General features: G+C 42.0%; 1 protein-coding gene and 1 long non-coding RNA gene across 4 annotated transcripts in view; both read right to left on the bottom strand.

The window, feature by feature from the left end:
* The window catches only part of SMURF1 (SMAD specific E3 ubiquitin protein ligase 1), a 91446-nt gene that overhangs the window by 50104 nt on the left and 16977 nt on the right, over positions 1-24365 (bottom strand). The gene's annotated exons all lie outside the window — the stretch shown is intronic.
* Positions 1-24365, bottom strand: part of LOC139179767 (uncharacterized) — a 64805-nt gene that overhangs the window by 24555 nt on the left and 15885 nt on the right. The window contains exon 2 of the long non-coding RNA XR_011564126.1: positions 1-24365. This exon is cut by the window's left edge and continues 24555 nt beyond it. This is a non-coding gene — a long non-coding RNA (uncharacterized lncRNA).

Raw genomic sequence — 24365 nt, 5'->3', positions numbered from 1 at the left:
CTCCTGCAGCAGCCAGCACAGTGCCTTAGGTGTGGCAAGAGAAGACAATGTTGAACTAAACTGACTCCAAGAGAAAAAGACCTAAACTTCTTACAAAGTGCTTTCTTGCTTTCTTAGGCAATTTCTTTCTCAAGATAGGGGAAGGGAAAAAAAAGCCACACGGTGAATACTCTGATAAGACCACCAATTTCTTTCATACCATTCTATAATATACAGCTAAGACCTTGGAGAACCCTGGTTCTCCCAATTCTGTCTCTCCTTGTCTTTAAAGGAATCCGCCTGGCAATATAAGGGATACAGGTTCAACTCCTAGTCTGGGAAGATCCCACGGGCCATGGGGCAACTAAGCCCGTGCACCACAACTGCTGAAGCCCACGTGCCCTAGAGCCTGTGCTCCACAAGAGAAGCCACTGCAATGAGAAGCCCGCACGCACAACCTTGGAGCAGCCCCCCGCTCACCATAACTAGAGAAAGGCCGCTCACAGCGAAGATCCAGCTCAGCCAACAATAAACAAACAGAGAAATATAAACATTTTTTTAAATGCTAAGTGAAAACTTTGAAAAATGGGAAGAGTAAAAAGCCTGCAAAGCAAATACTCTGACCAAAGGATGCCACATCTATATTTTTAATAATGAAACCAAGGAAAGAGTTTAATACAAAGATAATGCCAGTTGAGTGTTTCTTCAAAAAACTTAGTTTTCGACTTGCATTGTTATCCACCAAGACACAAGTCTCCTATGCACAGCTGAAATAACGAGACCTGTTCAGAGCTGAATGCGATCTACTATCCATTGCATTCCTATTACAATTCCAGCTGTTGTTGTTTTTTAATAAATTGACAGTTTGAGCCCAAAATTCCTATGGGAATTCATTGGACTCAGAAGCCAAAGCAACCCTGAACAAAGGTGGAGACTCACACCAGTATCAAAACTTATGACTAAGCTCTACAAATAACGAATGCAGAGGGGTGTGGGGAAAAGGGAGGCCTCCTACCCTGCTGGTGGGACTGTAAACTGCTGTAGAAGCTATGGAAAACAGTATGGAGGCTCCTCAAAAAGCCAGAGAGAGAACTGCCATGTGATCCAGTAATCCCACTCCTGGACATACATGCGGACAAAACTATAACTCGAAAACGCATGCACCCCTATGCTCACAGCAGCGCTGTTTCCAACAGCCAAGACACGGGACAACCTAAATTTCCATCAACAGAAGCATGGACATAGAAGATGTAGTGTGTGTGTATATAAATGGAATTCTACTCAGCTAAAAAAAGACTGAAATAATGTCATCTGCAGCAACACGGATGGCCCTAGAGATTACCATGCTAGGTGGAATGACTTAGCAAGAGAAAGACAAATACCATATGATATTACTTATAGGTGGAATCTAAAATATGACACAAATGAACATATCTATGAAACCGAAACAGACTCTCAGATATAGAGAACAGATTTGTGGTTCCCAAGGCGGGTGGGGGAGGAATGGACTGAGAGTCTGGGATTAGGAGACACAAACTATTACATACACAATGGATAAACACAAGGCCCTACCGTACAGCACAGGGCACTATACAAATTCAGACTGGCACTCAACCCCTTAACAAAGCACACAATATGAAAAGAAATACATATACATATATCTGAGTCACTTTGCTGTACAGCAGAAATTAATACAACATTGTAAATCAACTACACTTTAATAAACACAAATTTTAAAAACCTTATGACTAAGCTATGGTAATCAGAATGGCGTGGTACTGGCATAAGGTAGACATATAAATATAGATCAACGGACTACAATTGGGAGCCCACAAATACACCCGAACATTGACGTCAATTGATTTTGGACAAGTGCCAACATAATTCAGTGGGGAGACAGCAGTTTTTTCAACGAATAGTGCTGGGATACCTGAATATCTACACACAAAAGAATGAGGCTGGGGCCTTAACTCACGTCATACACAAAGATGAACTCAAAATGGACCATGGACCCAAATGCCAGAGTTACATTACAAAACTCTTAAGAAGAAACTATAGCAGCGAAGCTTTGTGACCTTAGGTTTTGGCAGTGCTTATCTAGATATGGTGCCAAAAGTAGAAGTGATAAAGATATATAAATTGTACTTGATCAAAATTAAAAACTGTAAGTAAAAAGACAATCCACAGAATACTTCAAAACTATATGAAAATACACAAGGAGACCTGTATGCAGAATATAGAACTCTTATAAATGAACAATAAAAAGACAACCAATTAAAAATGGGCAAAGGATGTGAAGAGACATTTCTCAAAAGAAAATATACAAGTGGTCACTAAGTACAGGAAAAGATGCTTATCAGAGAAATGCAAATCAAAACTACAGTTAGATACTATGTCACAGTCATTTAGATAGGCAAAATAAATATAACAGTAACAAGTTCTGGTGAGAATGTGGAGAAACTGGAACACTTAAACTTGACTGGTGGGACTGCAAAATGACTCAGTCACTTTGCAAAATAGTTGGCAGGTCATCAAAATGTTGAACACAGAACTGCATATGACCCAGCAATTCCACACGTAAGGTGTGTACCCCAGAGAATCGAAAATGTATGTGTGCATAAAAACTTGTGCATAAATCTTCATTAGCAGCATATTTATAATAGCCCCAAAGCAAAAACAATTCAAACGATGAGTGAAAAATATGGCATATCCGTACAATGGAATATTATTCTATTATTCAGCAAAAAAAGGAATGGACTGCGGATACAAACAACATGAATGAACCCTGAAAACATGCTAAATGAAAGATCACATCTTGTATGATTCCCTTGATGTGAAATGTCCAGAATAGACAAATCCATCAGTTCAGTCGCTCAGTCATGTCCGACTCTTTGCAACCCCATGGACTGCAGCACGCCAGGCTTCCCTGTCCATCACCAACTCCTGGAGCTTACTCAAACTCATGTCCATTGAGTCAGGTGATGCCAAACAAATCCATAGAGACAGAAAATAGTAGATTTCATGAAATGAGAGGAGAGGATATAGGGATTGACTTACTGGGCACAGAGTTTCTTTTTAGAGTGAAGGAAATGTTCTAAAATAAGACAGTGGTCGGGACTTCCCTGGTGATCCAGCGGCAAAGACTCCGCACTCCCCACGCAGAGGGCCCAAGTCTGACCCCTGATCAGGGAACTGGATCCCATATGCCACAAATCAGGGTTCAAAGGTCCCACATACCGCAACTTAAGACCCAGCACAGCCAAATAAATAGGTAAGTAAATAAAGACAGTGGTGATGGTTGTATATAACACCACGAAACACCAAAGGCCACTGAATTGTTACGCTTTTTATTTCTGGACTTTAAGTCCATAAAGGTGGACTTTATGTTACTGAATCATATCTCAATAAAGTTGTTATATATATATATATGACATATTGCTTATGAACCACTTGGCACTGGTGTTAATGGGTTATTTTCTCGTCTATAAACAATCAATTTAGGATTTATTTGGAAAATATTGAACCAAAAAAGTCATCACAAAGGTGAGGTAAACAGCATAAAGATATGACTCTGAAAGACTTTTACCCTTAAATAATGCCAAATGTTATATGCTTTCTAAATATGTAGGATAAGATCTACTTATAAACTGTCAAGCTAATCTCTTCAGTTAAATGAACAGTCCCTGTTTTTACAAAGTCCAGAGCTATTCAGGCATGCGGGCTAAATAGCAACAAAGCAGGGGAAAGTACGCGGGAAAGGCATGGGCTGTAACAAGTTAATCGGTTTGGACAGAATGGAGGTCCAGGCATTTATTTCCTGTGAGCAGAAGGTTTGAAGCAAATTACGCTCAAAACTCAGAGTCTCTGCCTGTTATTTTAAACAACTGGTCTAGGATCATTATTAATAACTGAGGCTTACAAATATCACACATTCTCTTAAATACACTGAGGTTAGCAACAGGCCAGACAACAGGAAATCTATGAATTTAGTCCTGGAAAGATGTTGCACTATAGTTTAAAAAAAAAGGAAGAGAGCAACCAGAGCCTTTTGCAATTTACAAAAAGCAAATTGCAAGTTCTGAGCCCAACTGTCTATAGAAATATAGATCCTGTCTTCCCAGGTGATGTGTATAAAGAAGCACATTTACTTGAATAAGTTCTATATCTTTGTTGGAACAACAATCATTAACTCATAGCCTTGTTTTATAAGTTAATACTAGAAACATTCTATCAATGATCAAACCGAAGCTCAAACAGAGACTACAGAAGCGAGAGTTCCTGACGTGCGATGGAGAAGAGGATGTGGGATGCTTCACATCGTGAAGCAACAAGAATTTTCAGAGTCAGCTAGAGAGAGAAGATAATCCCCACCAAATTTTAAACCCATATCCAAAAACCAATGGCCAGAGATAAACCTGGTAGGAGAAAGAACTCTTTACTGAGTAAAGTGATTTAGAGACTTTAAAAAAATAATAATTGGGGCTTCCCTGGTGGCTCAGATGGTAAAGAATCCTCCTGTAATTCGGGAGCAACCTGGGTTCGATCCCTTGGTTGGGAAGATCCCCTGGAGGAGGGCATGGCAACCCATTCCAGTATTCAAGCCTGGAGAATCCCCATGGACAGAGGAGCCTGGCAGGATACACTCCATGGGCGGCAGTCAGACACAACTGAGAGACTAAGCACACACACACAAATAACGAGAGGAAGAGGGAGCCAATATTTAATGTCAATCAATTTTTCAACTGTTTATTTCCATTTGAGAATTCAACCTCCTAAAAAGTTACCAGTGAATTTGATTCCTGTTCAGGAGCAATGCTATTGCTATGTCCTAAAGAAAGCTGGGGTCTGAGCTGGGGGATATTGATAAGAATGTCCCATCAATGTTAACACGCAGTTTCTACTAATCTAAAAACGGAGATACTGTGGTCCTGGCTCATGTTTGGACTGGAGGTTAGACATACAAATAAATACACTACAGGAGAAATGCACAATTAAATTTCAAACTGAAACACAACACATATGTGTGATCTGTTGTATGATGTACAATCAATTTCTGTAATTGGGGGTAGCAATTTCACTTTTGAAGATTCAGAGATTTTAATCTCACACTGAAGGGGGAAAAATGATATATACAAAAATACAGAATAATTTAGTTTTTCTTATTTTGCATTTCCACATCTAGTCAAACTCAAAGACTTTTAACACGATATTATGGGGGGGTATAATATGACAGCAAATTTGGAAAACTCAGCAGTGGCCACAGGACTGGAAAAAGGTCAGTTTTCATTCCAATCCCAAAGAAAGGCAATGCCAAAGAATGCTCAAACTACCGCACAATTGCACTCATCTCACACGCTAGTAAAGTAATGCTCAAAATTCTCCAAGCCAGGCTTCAGCAATACGTGAACCATGAACTTCCAGATGTTCAAGCTGGTTTTAGAAAAGGCAGAGGAACCAGAGATCAAATTGCCAACATCTGCTGGATCATGGAAAAAGCAAGAGAGTTCCAGAAAAACATCTATTTCTGCTTTATTGACTATGCCAAAGCCTTTGACGGTGTGGATCACAATCAACTGTGGACAATTCTGAAAGAGATGGGAATACCAGACCACCTGATCTGCCTCTTGAGAAATCTGTATGCAGGTCAGGAAGCAACAGTTAGAACTGGATATGGAGCAACAGACTGGTTCCAAATCGGAAAAGGAGTACGTCAAGGCTGTCTGTTGTCACCCTGTTTATTTAACTTCTATGCAGAGTACATCATGAGAAACGCTGGACTGGAAGAAACACAAGCTGGAATCAAGATTGCCAGGAGAAATATCAATAACCTCAGATATGCAGATGACACCACCCTTATGGCAGAAAGTGAAGAGGAACTCAAAGCCTCTTGATGAAAGTGAAAGTGGAGAGTGAAAAAGTTGGCGTAAAGCTCAACATTCAGAAAATGAAGATCATGGCAGCCAGTCCCATCACTTCATGGGAAATAGATGGGGAAACAGTGGAAACAGTGTCAGACTTTATTTTTTGGGGCTCCAAAATCACTGCAGATGGTGACTGCAGCCATGAAATTAAAAGATGCTTACTCCTTGGAAGGAAAGTTATGACCAACCTAGACAGCATATTCAAAAGCAGAGACATTACTTTGCCAACAAAGGTCCATCTAGTCAAGGCTATGGTTTTTCCTGTGGTCATGTATGGATGTGAGAGTGGACTGTGAAGAAGGCTGAGCGCCGAAGAATTGATGCTTTGAACTGTGGTGTTGGAGAAGACTCTTGAGAGTCCCTTGGACTGCAAGGAGATCCAACCAGTCCATTCTGAAGGAGATCAGCCCTGGGATTTCTTTGGAAGGAATGATGCTAAAGCTGAAACTCCAGTACTTTGGCCACCTCATGCAAAGAGTTGACTCATTGGAAGAGACTCTGATGCTGGGAGGGATTGGGGCTAGGAGGAGAAGGGGATGACAGAGGATGAGATGGCTGGATGGCATCACTGACTCGATGGACATGAATCTGGGTGAACTCCGGGAGTTGGTGATGGACAGGGAGGCCTGGCGTGCTGCGATTCGTGGGGTCGCAAAGAGTCGGACACGACTGAGCGACTGAACTGAACTGAACTGAAATAAAGTATGATATTATGACATGCATTTGAAAATTTTTAATAAGGCATCATAAATTGCTTTTTACAGGCACAAACTAGGACTCTCGTTTTTTTAATCCCATTTAAATCTACATTCTTTTTAGAGTGATGAAAATGTTCTAAAATAAGATCCTGGTGATGGCTGTACAATTTTTATTTGCACAAAATTTAGGCGAAATAAGATATTCTATAAACAGTAACTTGAAATTTTTATATCTAATTCTAAAATCTTGCTAGTGTTTTAATGGATTCATCTCAGCATTTTTCAGTTCTTTGTATAAATTACTACCCTCCTATACATCTGTCTCTAAAGAGTTTTGAAAGAGAAGTGATCTACTCTATAGTCATGTCAATATCACAGTAAAGGCGTGCCATGTGACAGGAATGGTGTTACTTTCCTGGATTTACTGGTTAAAGAAACCTAGACTTAAAGGTTGCCAGAAATTCAGTAATGAAGCAGGGACTATACTCTGGTCTTAGGAGCAGACGTGATATTTTTAAATAAAAGTGGGTGGAAGACAGTCATGCTGTCTTCAAACAGAATCTATACAAACCTGAAAAGTTCTTACACAGTAGCTACACTGTTCTGCAAAAGTAAGTAGACACTGAGAAGGATATTTGTATTATCTGGAGTAACCGAAGGAACCAAAAATAGCAACTCTGGGGAGTGGAGAAAGGAAGGCAGAGATATTGTCAATTTTTCAGCCTAATCTCTCTGGTGCTCCTTCTCTAATTTATTTATTACCATAGGCAGAGTATTCAAATTTTTTAATAGAAATTTTAACAGAGAATAAAATAAAATGAAGTTGCTAGATCTCCTTCCAAATAGATGTTTCTAATCTGAAAAACCAATTAGAAACACTAGTATGATCCCATGACAATGGAATACGAGGAAGATAAAATGATACAATACGTGTGGACACAGGCCTAGAATGAAGTCTGCAGGCTCGCGTCCCTAACTCTGGAATCAGTGGCTGTCTTATCAGGTAATAGCAGGGGAAGGCGGGGAGGGGTATAGGATAGGCAAACGGCTTTCACTGTCTATGGCAAACAATTCTCCAATTTAAAAATTTGTCCAGCACAACACAGTAAATCAACGCTATTTCAAATAAATAAGAGAAAGAGTGGGCCACTCTTCCAAAACAGTTGCATTGCCAACTCTCTTTATGGCCTAGTGTAGAAAGACACAAATATTGTTGATTCTGGGTCAGCTGACTCAGAATCAACCTGAATGTGAGGTTGTTTTAGGGATTCTTTCATCCACTTTACTTATACTTTTTAATTACAACTCAGAAGAATACTACATGATTAAAAAAAAAAAAACCTATACTTAAGTCTCTCCTCCAATAGTATAAATAAATAGTATAAATAATTTACAACATTTTCTTTTTAGTGCTGCATATAATGACCTCTCACAATCAATGTGCTTTCATATTTGAGTTGAGACTTGCTGAAAAGGATGAGGAAACAGGAAATGTTTTGTTTTTAATTTAGAACAACCATGAACATAGCACCCGGCACTATATGTGTGTGTGTGTGTGTGTGTGTATATGTGTGTATTATACATGTATGCCTTTGTGCGTATATCCATGGGCCCCTTCCCTCACTTCCTGTGAAACAGAATATCAACTTTCATTCCAACAAATTTTTGGAAAGTAATAAAAGACACGGGAAAGAATACTTAAAACTAATCTCATTTTTGCCAATTCAATGTTTGCTCTTCCAAAACCAAAATAAATGCATGGCCTTCAAGTTAAGGTATGACAAAGCAGAAATCTGATAAGAATAAAGTGTCTATTACTCATTTGAATCCATGACTCAGAGTATTTTAAATATACATATGGAAACCAGAGTCTTTTCATAACCAGACTACAAACGAGAAACTCGTGCCGAGACACGACAAACATAAATCTTAAAAAGCTTCACAGATTTAAATCTTCCATTTAAAACACAAGCTGTGTTATCAGTGCTTTGATATAATCCTGAAAACGCAGCAACACTGAGTTTAAAATCTCAGTAATGTTTTCTGGTTGTGATGATGGTAATCACTCGTTCCATTACTGGTGAACACGTAGTGTGTGACACAAGCTCAAGAAGGGAATTCATATATTGATGGAGGTAACTTCTGAGATTTCTTGTTACACACTTAACATACTTGCAGTGGGTATCTCTGGACATGTAACTGGAAGAAAAATCTAAAACTTTACATTTTTACAGTAATCTCAGAGCCAGTTTGGTCACTACAGAAGTAATATATGCTCATCCAGAAGTCAGACCAAGTAATAAAACCACCCATAACCTCACCAAAAAGTGGCCAAGTGCCTGGTTCTGAACTCCCAGGTCTGAATCCTGCCTCTTCCCTTTATTAGCCCCGCGACCTTGAGCAAACTTAGGAACTTAATATCTGTGTGTCAAATAGGAATAATAATAGCAGCTACTTCACTGAATTTTTAAATATAATTATCCTACCTATAGAGTTTTGCTACCTGCCATTTTCACTTAATAGAATCTGTGAACAGTTTCCATGTCACTAAATATTCTACTATGAAATGTTTAAGGGCTGCAGTGCATCCCATTACATGGCTGTTCTAGAATGTATTTGACCCTCATCACCAGGCATGTAAACTGTCTTCAACTTTTTGCTCTCATAACGGGGCATGAGGAGATGTCAGGGTTGGAAGGAGGATGTCCTAAATCACAGTGACACCGACCAGGCTATTAGCCTGTGAAATGGTTGTCATCTTCCTGGACGCCCAGGCCACTCGGTTCCTGCCTTCCCTCAAGTTAGGTGCCAGCCTTCCAGCCGTTCTAGGCGTTCTCAGCAGCCTTTGCATAAATTATCTGATGCTCAAATTAGCCCAAGTCAGCTTCTGTTACTTGTAACCAAAACACTCTACAGATACACACGATGTCATTCTCTTATAATTCCACTGCACACACACAAGTGACAAGCTACACAACCAACTGACCTTCACAAAATCAGCTCCATCCAGGAAGCAGTCAGTAGCTAGACAACTGCAGGCAAAGGACTCAGGTTCTCAAGACAGACATTTTTTCTTCCAGTGAATACAAAATCCAAAGGAGCCTTCATGCACTTACAGGCCAAGGATGTTACAATTTCACTAATGCAAAACTGCACAGACTATCATCTACAGAAAGGCTAATCTAATCTCTTTCTCAGAGGAAAAAAATCAAACTGCACGCTATACCCAAATGCGAATCGCTACTAACACTTACTACAATCACAGTTGCTAATACTATACACCATCTACTATAAGGCCAGGCCCTGTCATAAATGACTTACATGTGTGTTAGTCACCCACTCGTGTCCGACTCTGCGACCCCATGGCCTGTAGCCTGCCAGGCTCCTCTGTCCATTGAATTTTCCAGGCAAGGATACTGGAGTGAGTTGCCATTTCCTTTTCCAAAAACTTGCAATAAACTTTTAAGTAGGTACTATTATCCCCATGTTATATGTGAGGAAACTGAGGCCTCAGAGAGACTGAGTAACTTGCGAAAGGTCACACAGCAATTCAGGATTCAGATCCAGGCAACCCAGCTTCAAAATCCTGTGTCCTTAACCACCCTATATACTGTGTCTTGATTTTTGTTTTACAGTGACAGACATTTGAGTTCTGCCCAAAATATAACACTGTCGGTGCCTAAAGGGCAGGACAGTACTGACCACATGCACGGACTCTGATAAAGACCCCATTTTCTGTTGCAGCTTCTCCCCCTGAGACTATAACCCCCCCACACAGAACATCTCATCACACCCCTTCCCCCAACAAATGCCAAGTGCTTTCACTTCTAAGCCTTCACTCAAGCTACTTGCACTATTTAATTGTTTTGTTAGGTGACTTTATTGTTTTGGCAGCAGCACATGGGGTCTCAGTTCCCCGACCAGGGATCGAACTCGTGCCCCCTGCACTGGAAGCTTGAAGTCTCACCCACTGGACTGCCAGGGAAGTCCCAAATTCCATTATTTTAAATGCCCTTACCCTTCTTCCTGTTTCCATCCAATAACACAACACCAAGTTCAAATGCCACATGCTCCACAAACCTTCCCCAAGCCCATCCAGATGGAGTGAGTTTGCTGGCCCTTATCTCCTTGTGATTCTGTTTACCTCCCAGTGGAGTGTGTACTACAATCTGCCAATTTTCCTACTCTCCCAATCTAAGAGTCTGGAAAGCAGGGACTATATCTGATCAATTCCCTTCTCTTATTTGGTATCCCTCACTGCATGGGAAAAAGTCATTGCAAGAAATAGTTGCTTGATTAATAACCATTGAGGTTAAGGAAATAAATCCAGGCTGTAAAGACTTCTCCATCAAGATGGATTATCAAAGGAAGCAACTGGAAAATATCAAAGATTTAGAAAACCTTAGGCTATCATTAAACTACTCTAAGCCCCAGTAAATCTAAGTCTAAAAACCTATCATTAAGAGACACTATCATTTGTGAAATTTTAACATTTATCTCAAAAGAGCCTTTTATGGTCTGAATGTGCGCCCTGGGGGAAATGAAGGAGGAAATTTTGGGGAAAACTATTTGAAATATTTGGTAAATATTGGGAACACAAGGTCACATGAACCACAAGGGAAAAGCCTAAACTCGGGCTGCTGCTAGAGCCACCAGCAGAGGGGCACAGCCACAGGCGAGGCAGGCGGGGCAGCCCTCCTCCGGAGCCCACTGCCCTCAGAGCTCTTCTTCCTCCAGGTGGTTTTCCTCGAGTGATTTATGGGCTCAATCAAAGCTAAGAAGCTGTCTGCATTTTTCTGAGTTACCTGCTCATCACTGCAGAAACAATAAACTATTATTCCCTTTGCATTTTTCTCAGATCGGATACGTAATTATGGAAAATGGGAGGGTGAGACCCAAACGGAGTTACAGTTATTAACCAGGTGGAAACACTACACTTAGATTCTGTGATCCGTTTACAGGAAAGGTGCGATCCTGGGCCACCAACAGGAACAGGAACGAACAAAAAGACTCACTGTCCCCTCCACCTGCAGATCCAACACAGAGTGGGCTCTCTTGCCTAGAGCCCCTGCACGAAGGGGAGCCACCACAGTGAGAAGCCCGAGCACCGAAACGAGAGAGCAGCCTCTGCTCCCAGCACCGAGAGAAAGCAACCAAGAGCCAGCGCAACCAAAAACAATACAGAAACTCTAAAAGAGAAAGCGCTCCCCCACCCTCACTGGGTGACCCATTAAAGCGCTTGTCATGAGGAGCCCTTGGTGGGAGCATCTCAAAGCATGCACTCCTTCCTAAACACTACAAAGCCTCACTTAAAATCGTATGAAACCTCAGGACTTCCCTGGTGGTTGAAGGCTAGGACTCTGCGCTCCCAGTGCAGGGGGCCTGGGTTCGATCCCCGGTCAGGGAGCTGGAGTCCACAGGCCTCCACTAGGAGTTTGCACATCTCAACTAAAGATCCTGCCTCTCACAACGCAACCGCGACCCAGCACAGCCAAACAAATAAATAAAAATAAATATTTTTTAAAGGATATGAAGCCTGTATTGTGATCGTTCTGATTGTGTTCGCTTGCCTTCCTCTTGGTCCAGACTCATAAGGAGCTCTTGGAAATCCCTGGAACTGAACACAACTGGAAAACAACTGTTGTCAGACACAGAGAGGTGGGTAACCGCCCCCAGCAGTCCCCGGTGGAAACGAGCTTTCTGTTCTGATTGCAGGGCGGCCCTGTGCCAAGCAGCTTACAGCCACAGCAAGGAAGCAACGATAAATGGTCCCAGCCTCCCCTAAGCCCAGTCCTAAGTAGCACCAAATGGCCTTCCCAGAGAAAAGGGTATCCTCAATGGAATCTCACTTCTTCTCTTGACAGTTAGTAACCACACCAGGGGAGAGAAACATCCTATAGTTCACCTCAATAGCAAACTCATTTGCATTTATCCACATGTGACCCAGAAAACAGATGACAAATATCCATCCCAACCCTGTGAAAAGGAGCAAAAGCGAGGTTGCTAATCTTATTTGCCTATATGAGAACGCTTTCCAAAGTCATTTTTCTTGTGGTGGGGGAGGATAAATTAGGAGCTTGGGATTAACGTATACACACTACTATATGTAAAGTAATAAATAACAAGAAAACAAGGACCTACTGAATAGCACAGGGAACTTTATTATATCCTGTAATAACCTATAACGGAAAGGAATCTGAAAAAGAGCGTGTGTGTGTGTGTGTGTGTGTGTGTGTGTGTGTGTGTGTGTGTGAATGGGGCTTCCCTGATGACTCAGCAAGTAAAGAACCCACCTGCCAATGCAGGAGACACGCGAGACGCAGGTTGCATCTCTGGCCCGGGAAGATCCCCTGGAGAAGGAAATGGCAACCCACTCCACTATTCTTGCCTGGAGAATCCCATGGACAGAGGGGCCTGGCGGGCTGCAGTCTCTGGGGTCGCAAAAGGTTGGACATGACTGAGCGACTAAGCACATATGTGAATGAATCACTTTGCTGAACACTTGAAACTAAAACACTGTAAATTATAATAACTATGCTTCATTTTTTAAAAAAAAAAGTCATTCCTCTCTCTAAAACAATCATTGAGAACAGACATCTCCAAACTCACTGCAAGGTTTAAGAGAAACCCTTGAAGCCGTGCGCAAGGCACCAGCGGAGCAGACCTAGGCGAACCATAACGGGACTCGCACCCTGCTCACAACCTAACAACACTGGCCATTGTTGCTGCAGAGTCTCCACAGCTGGCCCACAGCAGGCATTCCCTGTTACTCCCCTGCACTCAAGACATTCGATTTTTAAAAGATTAATAGGATTGCTTCTCTTGAAAAGAATCATTCCTTTAATAAAGAACTGACGGGACAATCTCGTTAGAGACGTACATGTATCTGGATGTGCGGATGTGTGCTTGTGCTCAGTCGCTCAGTCGTGTCCGACTCTTGCGCCCCACAGACTGGAGCCCGCCAGGCTCCTCTGTCCATGGGCATTCTCCAGGCAAGAACACTGGAGTGGGTTGCCATGCCCTCCTCCAGGGAATCTTCCCAACCCAGGGATCTCCCACATTCCAGGCGGATTCTTTACCATCTGAGCCACCAGGGAAGCCCAAGAATACTAGAGTGGGTAGCCTATCCCTTCTCCAAAGGATCTTTCTGACCCAGGAATCGAACTGGGGTCTCCTACATTGCAGGTGGATTCTTTATCTTCTGCCAAATCACGTATGTTGAAGACCTTGTACATGTTATGTCTACGGATCTACACAGTCTTCAGTCTCAGGCCTTATGTTAACCCCGACCCCAGACTTTAGCCTCTCTCTATGTGAATGTTCTTCACATGGTGACCTACGACACAGCCAGACATCTGAGCAGCCAAGTTTCAGAATTTCTAAAGATAGAACAATACCAGAGAAACTGGCTTGAATAATAGTCAGTTAAGTTTTGTATCAAGTGACCTAATCAACCAAATGTGAGCCCGTTTTAGAAAAAGAGCAAGTCTTCTTATGAACTATGCCAGGACAACAGGGTCAAACAAAAGGCTAAACAGAACTGCTCCAGGCAAAAACTGACAGCATTATTACTCTAGAATATTCCCACCAGATAAAACTTGTTCCCAGTTCTAAGGCGTTATTTATACTGTTCTACAGATGCCGAAACATTGGGTAGGTCACCTCCTCTTAGGCATGCTGCGGCCATACCTTGTTTTACTGTGCTTTGCTTTATGGAACTTCAGATTCTGCAGGTTTTTACAAATTGAAGGCTTATGGCAACCCTGTGTCAAGCAAGTCTATAGGCACCATTTATCCAACAGCTTTTGCACACTTCGTGTGTCTGTCACATTTCGGTAATTCTCACAATATTTCAAACTTTTCAATTATTATTACATATGTTATGGTGATCTGTAATCAGTGATCTTTGACGTTACTATGATTCACTGAAGGCTCAGATGCTGGTTAACATTTTTTAGCAATAGAGTCGGACATGACTTAGTGACTAAACAACAACATCATGACAGTATTTAGACAGAATGCTACAGAAGAGCATAAACATAATTTTTATATGCCCTGGGAAACCAGAAAGTCCATGTGACTCACTTTATTCAATATTCACTGTAATGCAGTGATCTAGAACCAAACCCACAATGTCTCTGAGGTATACCTGTATTTGATAATGGCAGAATAATAGGAACTGGGTGGGGGGAAGGAAGGTAAAATACAGCTGAGACTTGAAATGCATCGTCTGTCCAGTAAACTAACGCAGGAACTGACAGCATCTTGCTCATCCCTGAGTGAAAAAGGACACAGTAAGCGTAGATGCACGGCACTTCCCAGAGTCCCTTTTTCAACTGCCACAAAAGACACAACTGCAAGCCTAACATAATATTCACACCCTGGATCACAGGAGAAGGTTTGTGAAAACCATGCATAGGATTCAGAATCACAAGATTAAGAAATCTGTGCTGTGAACTGTAATTTACAAGAGATTGATCTCTCCCGATATGATAATAAGAAACTGACTGAATTTTAAGACGTTGGAAATAAGATGTTAAGAGAGTACGATGATTTTTACGTGCCATTGTTCGCCCATCCTCTCCCCTCTCTCAGCTCACTCTGGGGCCGGGGCTGCAGCTCTACAATCTACATTTCCAGGACCCAGTGCTGGCTGCCTCCCTGTTCATTTCTGCCAAAGGGAAATCCTAGAGAGAGGCTAAAAGAGGAGAGAAAGAACAAAGGACTTCTTCCTTGTTTTTCTATTTCTGTCAGCATCACTCCAGCAGCAACTGGATCTCCAGTTGTTGAGATATGCACCATGACACATACTCAAGCATATCCGGGGCAGAGTCATGGGTAAAACCCTAAGACTAGAGACACCTGCATGTCCATCAAAGAAGTCCAACTGATTTAACACAAACAAGGCAGCGGAGGAATAGAGTAACCCCAAAAGTATGTAAGACATATCAGATAACAAATATCAAAATGGTAGAATGCTTTATCAGCAAGTACATAAAGTAAAAGTGTTTAACTCTCCAACTAAAGGCAAAGATGGACAGAGTGGACACCAAAGCAGGATCCAACTATATGCTGTCCACAAAAGGCTTTTTTTCTGGCCATGTCACATGTTCCCCAACCCTAGATCGAACCCGGGCCACGGCAGTGAAAGCACTGAGTTCTAACCACTGAACTGCCAGGGAATTCCCACAAGAGACTCACACACAAATAAGCGGAAAGTGAAAGAGCAGAAAAAGGCATTCCATGCTAACAGCAACCAAAGACAGCTGGATATCAGCTATGGCAATACCAGACAATATAGACTTTAAGACAAAAAGTTGTTAGACTGGACAAAGAGAGACCTTATATAATGATGAGTCAGTTAATCAAGAAGATGTAAAAATTACATACGTACCTAATGATGGGGCCACAAATACATGAGGAAGAGCTGACAGAGCTGAGGAGGGAAACAGTTCTCCAATGACAGCCGGGGGCCTCAGTACCCCACTTCCAATAACGGAAAGAACAGTAAGATAGATCGACAAGGAAACGAAAGACTCAACGCCATAAATCAGCTAGACCTAACAGACATCTACCAGATATTCCACCCAAGAATGGCAGAAAACGCATCCTTCTCGAGTGCATGTGGAACATTCTCCAGCACAGTCCATATATTAGGACAAAAGACAAGTCTCGATAAGTTTTAAAAGACTGAAATAATTCAAAGTATCTTCTACAATCACAGTGGAATGAAACTGGAAGTCAATAACAAGGAAATCTGGAATTCACAAATATGTTGAAACCACACAACACTTTTAAAAAACAGTACATCAAAGAAAAAAAATCGCAAGATAAATTAGAAAATACTTTGAGATGCATGAAAATGAAAATCCGACATATTAAAAAGCATGAGATGCAGCGAAAGCACTGCAAAGTGGGAAATGTAGTTTTGAATGCCTACACTGAAAGAGGAGGATCTCAAGTTAATAACCTAATCTTCCATCTAAAGGAACCAGGAAAAGAACAAATTAAACCCAAAGCAGGCAGAAGATCAGAGCAGAGACAAGCAAAATACAGAATAAAATAGTAGACAGAATCAACAAAAGCAAAAGATTGTTCTTTGAAAAGATCAACAAAACCAACAAATCTCTATCTAGATTGGCCATGGAAAAGAGAGAGATGACTCAAATCACTAATACAAGCAGTATACCTGGGGTCATTCCTACCAGTCTTATAGAGAGAAAAGGTTATAAGAGAATATGCCCTGTTGCTCACCAGGCTCCTCTGTCCATGGGATTTCCCAGGCAAGAATACTGGAGTGGGTTGCCATTTCCTTCTCCAGGGGATCTTCCCAGACCAGGGATCTAACTCATGTTTCCTGCACTGCAGATGGATTCTTCACCATTGAGCCACTGGGGAAGACCCCAAAGACTAAATTATTTCCCTTAATAGCAGGAATAAGACTAGAATGGCTGCTTTTGCCAGATGAAGGGCATCTAGATCGGAAAAGAAGAAGTAAAACTCTCTATTCACAAATGGCATAAACCTCACATACAGAAAACTCTAAAGAATCCATATAAAAACTATTAGAGCTAATAAATGAGCTCTGCAAAACTGCAGAATACAGTCAGCAGTCTAATATCAGTTGTATTTCTATACACTAGCAATGAATATCTAAAAATAAAATTAAGACAATTGCATTTACATTAACATTAGAGAGAATAAAATAGTTTGTAATAAATTTAGCCAAAGAAGTTCAAGACTTATACACTGAAAACTATAATACACTGTTGTAAGAAATTTTAAGAGACCTAAATAAATAGAAAAATAAAATCCCATGTTTATGGATTGTAATATTTAATGATGTTAAGATGACAACAACCCCCAAATAGATCTACAGGTTCAAAGCCATTCCTATCAAAACCTCAAATGCTTTTTTTTTTTTTTAATGGAAATGGACAAGCTCATTCTAAAATTCATATGAAACTGCAAGGAACCCTGAAGAGTCAAAACAATCTTGAAAAAGAACAAAGGAAAAAGATTTACACTTTCTATTTCAACTCACTGCTGCTGCTGCTGCTGCTAAGTCGCTTCAGTCATGTCCAACTCTGTGCAACCCCATAGACAGCAGCCCACCAGGCTCCCTCCTCCCTGGGATTCTCCAGGCAAGAACACTGGAGTGGGTTGCCATTTCCTTCTCCCGTGCATGAAAGTGAAAAGTGAAAGTGAAGTCGCTCACTCGTGTCCCACTCTTCGAGACCCCATGGACTGCAGCCCACCAGGCTCCTCCGCCCACGGGATTTTCCAGGCAAGAGTACTGGAGTGGGGTGCCATTGCCTTCTCCGTCAACTCACTACAAAGTGATAATTATCAAAATAGTGTGGTACTGACATAAGGAGAGATGAAGACAACATACAATTAAGTCTAGAAAAAGCACGCATTTATGGTAAAATGATTTCAACAGATGCCAAGCCCAATCAATGGGGGGAAAGTCTTTTTCAATAAATATAGTTAAACCTTGAATAACATGGGGGTTAGGGACCTGACCACCCAGGCAGCTGAAAATGTGCTTCTGCATCTGTGGAGTCAACCAACAAAGGATCGAGTAATACTAGAGTATTTACTACTGAAAAAACCCATGTATAAGTGACCCTGTGCAGTTCAAACCCATGCTGTTCAGGGCTCCACTGTAGTCTTCTCAACAAATGCTGCTGGGACAACTGGATATCCACTCACAAAAAGCGTATGTTTGGATCCCTACTTTGCAGCATATACAAAATTAATTCAAAATGGATTAAAGACCTATAGGTAAGAGCTGAAACTATAAAACTCTTAGGAGGAAACACAGGGGTAGATTCATCATTTTTGGATTAGGTAATGGCTTCATATGACACTAAAAGCACAAACCAAATTTAAAAACAAATGACTTCATCAAAATGAAGAGCTTTTATGCAAAGGAAACTTCCAAGAGAGTGATAAAAACAACCTAACCACGGAGAGGGAATGTTTGGAAATCACGCACCTGACAAGGATCTGGTATCCAGAATATATAAAGAACTCTTACCAATTCAAGAACAAAAAGACAAACCAATTAATAGGTATTTCTCTAAAGAAGATACACAAATGGCCAGTAAGCACATGAAAAGATCCTCAACATCCTTAGGGAAACACAAATCAAAATCACAGTAAGATATCACCTCGCTGTCATTAGGACAGTGTACTAGTAACTTTTTTAAAAATGCAAAGTAACAAATGTTCACTAGGATATGGAGAAATCGGAACCTCAGACACTGCTGGTGGGATGGTAAAACTGTGCAATCACTGTGGAGAACAGTTTACTGGTTCCTTATAATTTAAACAGAATTCCATGTGACGCCACCATTTCTACCCCTGGGTATAACCCAAGAGAACTGAAACATGCGGTTCCACAAAAACGTGGGCACAAATGCTCACAGCAGCGTTGTTCGTAATAGCCAAAAAATGGAAATCATCCCAATGCTCATCAACCAACGAGCGGACCAACAAAATGTCTGTATCCATACAATGAAATATATTCTGCTGTAAAAAAGAAGGGTTGACACATACCGTAACCTGAATAAACCCTGAAAACATCATGCCAAGTGGAAGAAGCCAGACACAGAAGGCCATGTGTCGTATGAGTCTGTGAAACGACCAGAACAGGCGAAGTTCTAGACAAAAGCAGGCGTCGGGGCTCGGGCGGGGACAATGGAGAACGACCGTTCAGCAGGTACTCAGCTGCTTATGGGGGCAAGGAAAACGCCCCAGAGCTTGACAGTGGTGATGGCTGCGCGACACCGGGAACGCACTAAGTCACTGGATCGCACAGTGAAGTTTACTTCAATCTACAAAAAAAAGGGAGGCAGCCCTCGCTATACTGATATTGGAAGCACTCCAAGATGCATTATTTAGTGAAAAAAGCAACGCATGGGATTGTGAATGATATGATCTCCCTTAAAAGGGGGGCAATAGGTCAAGGAAGGCTATACATACAAGCATTTTTATCTAACATTTTAACAAACTCATAAGAAACTGTTTCTGGTGAACTGTCTCTGGGGAAGAGAATCTGATGGCCAGGTAAGTATAAAGAGACTTCCTTTTCAAAATAAGCCCTCTTGAACAACCTAAAAGTATGTATGTGTATATTACTTCCCCCGACCCTGTCAAAAAAAAATAAATAAATAACCTTTACAAGAGAATAAATAAAGAGATGCTTATATAATGAAAACATGTTTACGGGAAGGTATGTTAAGTATGCGGATCCATACTGAGCATGGAAAACCACTGGGAATGAGATTCTACAACAATGTCAGATATTGGAATACTTTTTAAGGGTGTAATTACAAATTTCTCAACTAGAAGACTGTATAAACAATGTGATGCTTACGTAAGAAATTGAAAGGCTATTTGAGTCAGTGACAACTAGCAAGCCATCCTTAGGACTCCTGACGCCTCGGGCAGGAAACCTGGGCTCCTTTTTCCTCCCAGTTAAGATCTCAGCCTAGGGCCTTCAGGCACTAACAGGTAAGGGCGTTCCCCATACTGAAAAGGAGCTTGACTTAAAACATCTTCTGTAATTCTACAAGACAGAGACTGTACAAAACACCCATGACCACCATTATAGTCCAAAGGCCTATTTTCAACACTTTCTCGTGACTCTGAAGATCTTCCAATTGTATCACTAACCGCCCAAAATAAATATACTGCTTTAATTCATGGCTAGTGAGTCTTCAGGCACATTGACAGGTGTCAGGAAAATAGAGAAGGCCTTTTGGTGTCCGATGCTAACTTCTGCTGTTGTTCGGTCGCCAAGTCAGCTCTGACTCTGCAACCCCATGGACTGCAGCATGCCAGACTTCCCTGTCCTCCACCATCTATCTCCCAGTTGCTGTTGTTTAATCACTAAGTCATGTCCAACTCTTTGTGACCCCACGGACTGTAGCCTGCCAGGCTTCTCTGTCCATGGGATTTCCCAGGCAAGAATACGGGAGTGGGGTTCCCATTTCCTCCTCCAGGGGATCTTCCTAACCCAGGGATCGAACCCAAGTCTCCTGTGTTGCAGGCAGATTCTTTACCGCTGAGCCACCAGAGTTTGCTCAAATTCATGTCCATTGAGTTAGTGATGCTATCTAACCATCTCAACCTCTGCCATCCCTTCTTCTTTTGCCTTCAATCTTTCCCAGCATCAGGATCTTTTCCAATAAGTCAGGTCTTCACATCAGGTGGCCAAAGTATTGAATCTTCAGCATCTGTCCTCCAATGAATATTCAGGGTTGATTTCCTTTAGGATTGACTGGTTGGATCTCCTTGCTGTCCAAGGGACTCTCAAGAGTCTTCTCCAACACCACAGTTCAAAAGCATCAATTCTTCAGCTTCTTTACGGTCCAACTCTTACATCTGTACCTGACTACTGGGAAAACCCATAGATTCAACTAGACAGACCTTTGTCAGCATAGTGATGTCTTTGCTTTTTAGTATGCTGCCTCAGTTTGTCACAGCTTTCCTTCCAAGGAGCAAGCGTCTTTTAAATTCATGGCTGCCCACGACCTGCAATACGACCCAAAGTGTTTGTCTCACCCACACTTTCAGGCTCGTGACTGTTTCCCGTTTCTGTCACATTTACCACCAAATCTTCTCTCCTCATCTTCAAGTTCATTACAAAGGCTGCTAGTGGGTTCTGGCTAAAACAGGAGAACCTCCTGGAGCAGCTGGGAGTAAGAGTCTGTCCTTCCTGCCTGGCTTCATTTGGAGCAGAAAAAAATAACAAACCTGGAAGCCCCATGCAGCAGGAGCTTTTGTAGTCTGTGACTTCATTTAAGGAAGTATTCTATGAAACCTCTGAAAAGCGGCTAAATTTAGATTGAAGTCTTTCACCATGGATGCCAGCCTCTTCAGCTAGAGAATCCACATGCCCACCAGCACAGCGGGGGTGGGGGCGAAATCAACAACTTTAAAAAGTACATATAAATGTGTCATCATTGAGGAAGTGAAGCTGGCATGTTTCAGCCCAAAGAAATTTTCTTCTGGTCCCACCAACATCTTAATTCTCAATAAAGAAGGAGTGACTACAAAAACTTTTAGGGAGAGGAACGGTGAACTAAGGGAGACGGGTTTTCGAGCAAGGAATTACTCTGTATACCAGGATGTCTGTCATGACATCATCTGGCATCAAGGTACTGAAATCAGCATACTGTCTGAAAATGAGTTCTCTACACTGAGTCAGACAGGAAGGAAGAACCATCTTCTTTCTTACGGCTACTATTTCCCCAACACCTTACTCTTCCCAAATGTGTCGATTTAGACCTTGAACTCTAAAATGAGACACATGAAAAAAGAAAACACCCCCCACCCCCAACACACAAAAACCTGGTATGGAACAACAATTAACAGGGAGACAGGGGCTTCCTAGGTGGCTCAGCGGTAAAGAATCTGCCTGCAATGCGGGAGATGCAGGTTTGATCCCTGGGTTGGGCAGATCCCCTGGAGAAGGAAATGGCTACCCAACTCCAGTATTCTTGCCTGGGAAATCCCATGGACAGAGGAACCTGGCAGGCTACAATCCACGGGATCTCAAAGAGTCGGACGTGACTTAGTAACTAAACACTGACAACAACAGAGAGATAATGCTCTTTTTCTATGCATTTTTTTAACCTTTAAGAGTGAGCCATTTAAAAGCTAATCTTCTCCAATGTTCCATTTCCAAAATAAAGTTAAAATATTATATATAATTTTAAAATTAACATTTAACAGCCTCATCCAACTTCATGCTCCAAAACTGGTTCTATTCTGCAAGCCGTCTCTTTTAGACAGATTCCAGCAGATGACTGTGTAAGAGACAAATAGTGAGTTTCCTCATTCCTAAAGACTTGTCTCCTCTTCTCCCTGCCCCCCAGCAACTGGGAAACAGTCCCAGATTCTTCCCAAGCTTAGTTTGGAAGTAAAGCTCAGCCTCGATAAACACTCAACCCAGGAAATGCTTTGGATCGTAGACCACTTAAAATACTCAGTCTGTCCTTTCCCAAGAGCTTTCTCTGCAAACTCCGTTTGATAGACGGTTTGGCAGTTTTGTATTTTCACTAAAACCTCCTGGAACATTGCTGAGAGATAAAATCACAGCAGGCTGGAAACTATACAAATGGTGGAGGGGAGCACCACACCCAAGGAAAGCTCCTCACACCTCAAGGGAAAAGTATTGTTCAAGAGAGCTTCCAAAAGAAAAAAATAAAGAGAATTCCCTAGTGGTCCGGTGACTAGGACTCTTGAGCGCCCAATGCAGGGGGCCCAAGTTATATCCTTGGTCACGGAACTAGATCCCGAATGCCGCGCTCAAGATGCCGCATGCCGCAACTCAGTGGTAAAGAATCTGCCTGCCAAAGCAGGAGACACAAGAGATGCGGGTTTGTCCCCTGGGTTGCGAAGATCCCCTGGAGTAGGAAATGGCAAACTGCTCCAGTATTTTTGTCTGGAAAATTACACGGACAGAGGAGCCTGGACCCTACAGTCCAATAAGGTCGCCAACAGTCGGACATGACTGAGTGATTAAGTAGCTGCCTGCTTCATCTAACAATCCCACACGCCAGCCCAGCCAAAATGGACCCAGCCAAAATCGATCAATCAATTGCGATCCCAACAGGACCTGCTCCCTGGGGGAAGGGAGAGCAGAAGCGGGAGGGAAGAGGAGGGGGAGGCGAGGCGGACAAAGTCTCCACTCTCAGTGCCACTGGGCATGTTTCTTTTCTCGTGTAACCTCAGCAGCTGCTTGATATTATTAGGCCACAATGAAAACAACTAGAAAGACCTGTTTTTAGTATTTTTGAAATGTCCTGGTCCTTACACTACTGAAAAGGCTGACAGTCACACTGACACTCCACATGCACCTTTTTTACACAATCACCATTTCACATCCTTTGTCTTGTGTCTGGACCACATTTCACTGTGTTTGGGTGCTGTTCAAACTCTCTCCCAGACCACACAATTATCTGTGCTAGCAAATTCTCTCCTAAACTTGGTTCCTGAGTTCACAGACAGATTACATAGAGCCACAGAACACTCCAGCTCAGAGCAACAGTCAGCTTCATTACACTGAACAGAATGTCAAGTTCTTTCCCAGAGAGACGGTGGTTGGGAGACCTGGTATGGTGGGCTATGTGGGCTGTCGGTAAGTTGTGTCTGACTCTTTGCAACCCCATGGACCTGCTGGCTCTCTGTCCATGGGATTGCCCAGGCAAAAAGACTGGAGTGGAGAATACTAGAGAATACATTTCCTCCCCCAGGGGATCTTCCCAACCCAGGGATCAAACCTGTGTCTCCTGCATTGCAGGCAGATTCTCTACCGCTGAGTCATTGGGTGAGCCTGTGGGGAGACCTAGGGGCCAAACCAAATGGAAAAGCAGCACAGGGTTAACTTATACCAAGAATGTGAGAGCGTCTGAAAGTCACCAAGGTTTTATTTTTTCTGTGGAAGCGTAACAACAGAGTAACATTTCAGTAATACATATGTGATAACAAGGCACAGTTGAATCTGATTTTTAGTAAATAATCAATAGGGGTATAGGCCAAGTAGGAAATAGCTAATACAAAAAAAAAAAATCTGAGGTTGGTTAAGAGACGGTGGAAATTTGGGGAGAACAAATATTCTCTTTCCTATTTGTATTGTTATGCATCGGTGTCAGGCTCACTTCCCTCTCCATGTAAGAAGCCTTAAAGTGCTCTCTCTCTGGGAAGGTCGGGTGAACCTGGGAGTTCCTCACAGAATGGCGTTTGATGAAGG

This window comes from Bos indicus, chromosome 25, assembly GCF_029378745.1.
Source record: "Bos indicus isolate NIAB-ARS_2022 breed Sahiwal x Tharparkar chromosome 25, NIAB-ARS_B.indTharparkar_mat_pri_1.0, whole genome shotgun sequence".
NCBI lineage: Eukaryota > Metazoa > Chordata > Mammalia > Artiodactyla > Bovidae > Bos > Bos indicus.
This window is presented reverse-complemented; position numbering and strand designations above follow the sequence as displayed.